The sequence below is a fragment of the Oncorhynchus keta genome, chromosome 24 (genome assembly GCF_023373465.1).
Source record: "Oncorhynchus keta strain PuntledgeMale-10-30-2019 chromosome 24, Oket_V2, whole genome shotgun sequence".
Lineage (NCBI taxonomy): Eukaryota > Metazoa > Chordata > Actinopteri > Salmoniformes > Salmonidae > Oncorhynchus > Oncorhynchus keta.
This window is the reverse complement of record NC_068444.1, coordinates 48,341,001-48,347,000: the sequence shown is the minus strand read 5'-3', so window position 1 is coordinate 48,347,000 and position 6,000 is coordinate 48,341,001. Positions and strand designations below refer to the sequence as shown.

General features: G+C 43.6%; 1 pseudogene; it reads left to right on the top strand.

The window, feature by feature from the left end:
- Positions 1-929: 929 nt before the first annotated feature.
- Positions 930-4,561, top strand: LOC118402612 (tubulin polyglutamylase ttll6-like; annotated as a pseudogene).
- The last annotated feature ends 1,439 nt before the right edge of the window (positions 4,562-6,000 follow it).

Genomic DNA, 6,000 nt, shown 5'->3' with positions numbered 1-6,000 from the left:
TCACTACTTTACATTGGTGCAAAGTGTAATTTCTTCAGTGTTGTCACATGAAAAGATATACTCAAATATTTACAAAAATGTGAGAGGTGTACTCACTTTTGTGATATGCTGTATATACTGTACTCTGTACCATCTACTGCATCTTGCCATCTTGATGTAATACATGTATCACTAGCCATTTTAAACAATGCCACTTTTATATGTTTACATACCCTACATTACTCATCTCATTTGTATATACTGTACCCGATACCATCTACTGCATCTTGCCTATGCCGTTCTGTACCATCACTCATTCATATATTTTTATGTACATATTCTTCATTCCTATACACTTGTGTGTATAAGGTAGTTGTTGTGAAATTGTTAGGTTAGATTACTCGTTGGTTATTACTGCATTGTCGGAACTAGAAGCACAAGCATTTCTCTACACTCGCATTAACATCTGCTAAACATGTTTATGCTTTAATGCACCTGTACTGACTTCGCCTTCTGGATGATAGCGGGGTAAACAGGCAGTGGCTCGGGTGGTTGTTGTATTTGATGTCGGTGACATCGGGTGGTGTAGGTGTCCTGGAGGGCAGGTAGTTTTCCCCCGGTGATGCGTTGTGCAGAACTCACTACCCTCTGGAGAGCCTTACAGTTATGTGCGGAGCAGTTGCCGTACCAGGCGGTGATACAGCCCGATAGGATGCTTTCGATTGTGCATCTGTAAAAGTTTGAGTGTTTTTGGTGACAAGCCGAATTTCTTCAGCCTCCTGAGGTTGAAGAGACGCTGCTGCGTCTTCTTCACCACGCTGACTGTGTGGTTGGACCATTTCAGTTTGTCCGTGAAGTGTACGCTGAGGAACTTAACTTTCTACCCTCTCCACTACTGTCCCGTCGATGTGAGGGGACCAGTCAGAGAGCAGGGTTATGACGATGTCATTATGAAGGGACCAATCAGAGAGCAGTGTTATGAGATCATTATGAAGGGACCAATCAGAGAGCAGGGTTATGACAATGTTATTATGAAGGGACTAATCAGAAAGCAGGGTTATGATGATGTCACTAGATATATCATAATGCCAACTGTGCTCTCCCCCAGCCATTCATTATTAACGGCTTCAAGTTTGAGCTGCGTATCTATGTACTGGTGACCTCCTGTGACCCCTTCCGCATCTTCCTGTACAACGATGGGCTGGCTCGCTTCTGCACTACCCAATACAATGAGCCCAGCAATGGCAATGTGGTGAGGTGGACACGGCTACTCAGTTAACACTTCTAATGAAAACTGTAACACAGCATTACACACTTCTCATTTCCCTATCTTGCTCTGTTTGGCAGTGTTGTTTGTACAGTTGATGGTTTGAAGCACTAGATAAATCATTTAACATGAGGAATCTCATCAGTAGCTTTACTGATCCCTGACTCTCCCTCTCTGACTATCTTTCTATTTCTACAAGGATGGTGTTTGCATGCCTCTGACCAACTATGCCATCAACAAGCCCAGTAGAACTTTGTCCGCGATGACGACACTGGCAGCAAAAGGTAAGCAGGTGTTCCTTTACTTCAAATACCTCTCGAATTGACCTTTTACCTTTGTTTGTTTGTATAATTCATCTCATTGGGAATTCCCATCCACAAGTGACTGCTAAGCCAATGCTTCCATCTCAGTTCCCTCCTCCCTGTCGTTCCAGGAAGCTGTCCACCTTGAACAAGCACCTGGAGGCCATGTGACACATAAGATGCGGTTGGACTTTGAGGACGTGGTTATTAAAACGCTCATTTCTGCCCACCCCTTCCTCAAACACAACTACCACACCTGTTCCCCTAACCACGCTGCTGGCAGTGCCTGCTTTGAGATCCTGGGCTTTGATGTGCTGCTAGACCATCAACAGGCCCTGGGTGCAAGAGGTGTGATGCCCTCTTCTTGGGTTAGGATGACGTATTGATATGGGTCCTATATCCCTAAAGCATCTTTTGAGCTAAGAAATGTGTTATGCTAAGGCATTTTGCTAGCATTTTATATTAAAGCTAGATAGCAAACAAGGTATATTCATCATGTTCAATTATGTTCACGTGGGTGTGCAGGCGGACCACCCACCAGTTTCCCCACTGATTTGCCCGGGATTAGAAGGATAGCCTGCTGTATAACACCCTGGTCCTTATAAACCTGTCTGCCTGTGACCGCCATAAGATCGCTAAGGAGGATAAGAGCAGGGTGAAGGAGAGGCTGCTGCAGAACTGGTCCAAGCGAGGCCCTGTACAGTCAGAACAACGTGATGGGTAGGAAGACCCTTTGGAACTTTGTCTTTGTGGAATTTCAATGTGCTTGTATGGATCAGTTTGACCATGTAACAACAAGTTATGATGGGTCATATTATGAATTATCATGGTTATAGACATGTAACAAACAAAGTGATTTGGACCAAACTCAATCCGGTATGTTTTTTTTTTAATGCATTCAATTCATTCATTCAGTTGTGGTCAGTTGAGGTCATTTTTGTGTTGTCAGGAGGGAGGAGATGTGTCAGTCCCAGGCAGCCAGTGTGGAGCAAGTTCAGATGAATGAGGCCAAACACCCAGGTGGCTTCCGCGGGATCTATTCCCGTGAGGGTGGAGAGAAGTACTTCAAACACAGCAGCGCCCTGTTTCAAAAGACTACCACCTCCAAGACCAGGGAGGAGTGTGCCACATAGACACAATCCTCCCATGTTGAGGCAAGCAAACACTTACACTTACACACACACACACACACACACACACACACACACACACACACACACACACACACACACACACATACAGGCTTATAGACAATACCATGAAAACACTCAAACAGAAAATACAAAATCTTAGTTTATATTAACTTTTGTTGTTTCATGTACAATTTATTTCCGTGTGTGACTGTGTGCTTAGACAGCAGCTGCAGGTGCTCTGTCTGAAGCAGGAGCAGAAGGAGAGGGAGCCAAATGGGAACTGTAGATGAGACTTCCAGGGGGAATCTGGAGGAGATGCCAATCCACACAGAGTACAAACCCAACAGACCAACTGCAACTCTCAACAGGTATACTGTATGTCACATCACCCTGCCCATCAGTTTTGTATGTACGTGGGGGGTCCTGTATCATTGCTAGATCCGTGACATGTTACCTATGGTTTTCTATGTATGATTACCTACAGAAAGAAGCCTAGCCGTCCTCAATCATAGAGGGAAGTCAGTCTCATGGTATCATTGGGGGTGGCAATCTTACTTGTAGTTGCAGGGCCTTTCAGCGGCCACAGGAGGGAGCCAAACTTCTTTCCCACTGAACAACGTACATGCATGTCCATCTACCACACCTGCTCCTATAAATACATGAACGAGCCAATAAAGTTAGGCTACAGCTTTATAGAAATTTAACTGGTCCGTTTAGTTTATCGTTTCGCTATCAGGGAATTGTGTCCTCCATATTTGTCCTAATATGGGATATTTGTATTTATTATGGATCCCTGTTAGCTGCATGCCAAGGCAGTTACTCTTCCTGGGGTCCAGCAAATCCACAACTCAAAATCCATGTGCACGTGTGTGTATGTTATCGTGTGTGTATGCATGTGTCTATGACTGTGTTTGTCTCTTCACAGTCCCCGCTGTTCCATAAGGTGTATTTTTATCTGTTTTTTAAAATCTCATTTTACTGCTTGCATGAGTTACTTGATGTGGAAAAGAGTTCCAAGTAGTCATGGCTCTATGTAGTACTGTGAGCCTCCCATTGTCTCTTCTGGACTGTGAAGAGACCTCTGGTGGCATGCATTGGTGTCGGTGCTGTGTGCCAGTATTTCAACCAGACACCTTGGTGCATAATTGAACCTTTATTTAACAAGGCAAGTCAGTTAAGAACAAAATCTTATTTGCAATGACGGCCTAGGAACAGTTACCTTATCATGCTTGGGGATTCGATCTAGCAACCTTTCGGTTACTGCCCCAATGCTCTAACCTCTGGTCTACTTACCGCCCCACACAAATATGGGCACTGCATTGTGTCAAAGTTACCAGTCTGGGCAGGGGCCCCCAGGGGCACACTCACACTGAGTCTGCCTGCCTACAGTAATACACCCCTGAGGATCCGGTCATAGAGATGGTCTGCCAGGTGCCATGGGGACCTGAGGAGGACCAACAGTACCCAGCATATTCCATGGACAAGTGAGCTCAACCACTGAGCATCCGTGCTGCACCTCTTGTCCTCACTTTATTGTGTCATTACCATACCGCCACTGATCTCAAATTGTAGATTGTACTTGTGGATAATCATGTTTATTATTTTGAGGGCATAGTATTGATTCTCTCTACCTTTCTCTCTCTCTCTCTCTCTGTCAGTGGTGCTCATCCTATGCAGAGTCCAGGGCCTGGGCCACAGTGTCAAATCTCTCTCAGCTCATGCCTGGATGGCTCCACTGCACCCCCATGTCCTCTGGCCCCAAGGCTCTCCAGAGCCTGTTTGTCATTTCCACCCCAGCCCCACTGATCCAGCGGCCCGACACCCCCCACCCCATCCACAACCCCTCCCGTAAAGCCCTCCAGCACGGACAAAGGCGCTAGGGAGCAGGGATGTCACTGATCCTTCCATAGTGCCAAAAACCACGAGCGGGGGAGAGCGAACGAGCTTTCTTGGCAAACTTTGCACAAGTTGTTCCCCAAATACTCTCCATATACTGTATACATTTCTTCATTTTTTTTTTTACATCCTCAAAATGAAATGAATTTCTATGTTAGGACTGAGCTTCTGATAATTGATTGAAGTGAAATGGTGAGAAGAGAAATGGAGTGAGGCCTTATTGTGAAAATATGGAAGCAATGGTGCATATTGTGACTTAGGTATTGTGTGGTACTTGGTAGAAAGATGTGTCATTTCATGTCTATGCAAACACTGTGGCCTTTACAGAATGGAATTTAAGTGAATACTATCTGTGTCTTATCAAATACCTTGGGTTGTTAAATATTACCATAACCACTGAGACAATGGTGAAAACTCTTCAAAATATTATTTCAGGAAATCTGGACATTTTACTCAGTTATGTGAAATCTGAAAGGAAGAGATGGATGTGACCAGGTAGTCCTATAGCAAATGGGTGCGACTTTGCTCCAATGCTTTGTTATCATATTGGTTTTTGTTTATAATTCTGCAATGGTAACCATAATCGTTCATTCAAACGCTGGGGGTACTGAAATTAGATAGATTGACCCATAGTATTTTCACATGACTATTTGGGATGTGGTGTACATTTGTTTATTGCACATTATTTGAGTTGGTGGGAAATATGTTATGCATTCATCTTTGCTCATGTTTATATGAGGATATTTGCTCAATTCAGTATGATATCGATAATAGTACTAGGCTTATTATCAATATAGTCCATATGATTAGTCAAACAGTTTAGCAAATAATAAGTGGGAAATCTTAGACGTTTTTATTGTAACACCCCAGTTTTGCACCATTTTAAGCTGTCAAATTATAAGTCATTGGAAATGCAAACGATAGGCTATTTAAATGAAAATTAAAGCTTCAAAAAAATGTAAGCTCTTTAACAAGGCTCCCGAGTGGCGCAGCGATCTAAGGCACTGCATCTCAGTGCTAGAGGAGTCACTACAGACGCTGATTCGATCCCGGGCTGTTTCACGTGATCGGGAATCCAATAGGGCGGCGCACTATTGGCTCATTGTCGCCCGAGTTTGACCGGTGTAGGCCGTTATTGTAAATAAGAATCTGTTCTTTTAACGGACTTGCCAAGTTAAATAAAGGGAAAAAAATGATCGCACTGTTTGATTGGTTTCAAATGTAGTTCATAAACAATGTAATAGGCTAGGTCTACTGTACTTAATTGGAAATTCGATATGTCGATTGGTTTAATTTGACCTCAGTGAGGATTTGGAATGAAGGCTATTTAGAAGAGATGATTTAACGATATATTTATTGTTCAATTGGAATATATAGGCCGACGCTGAATTTCTACTCGCGTGATATACAGGATCTCTCAAGA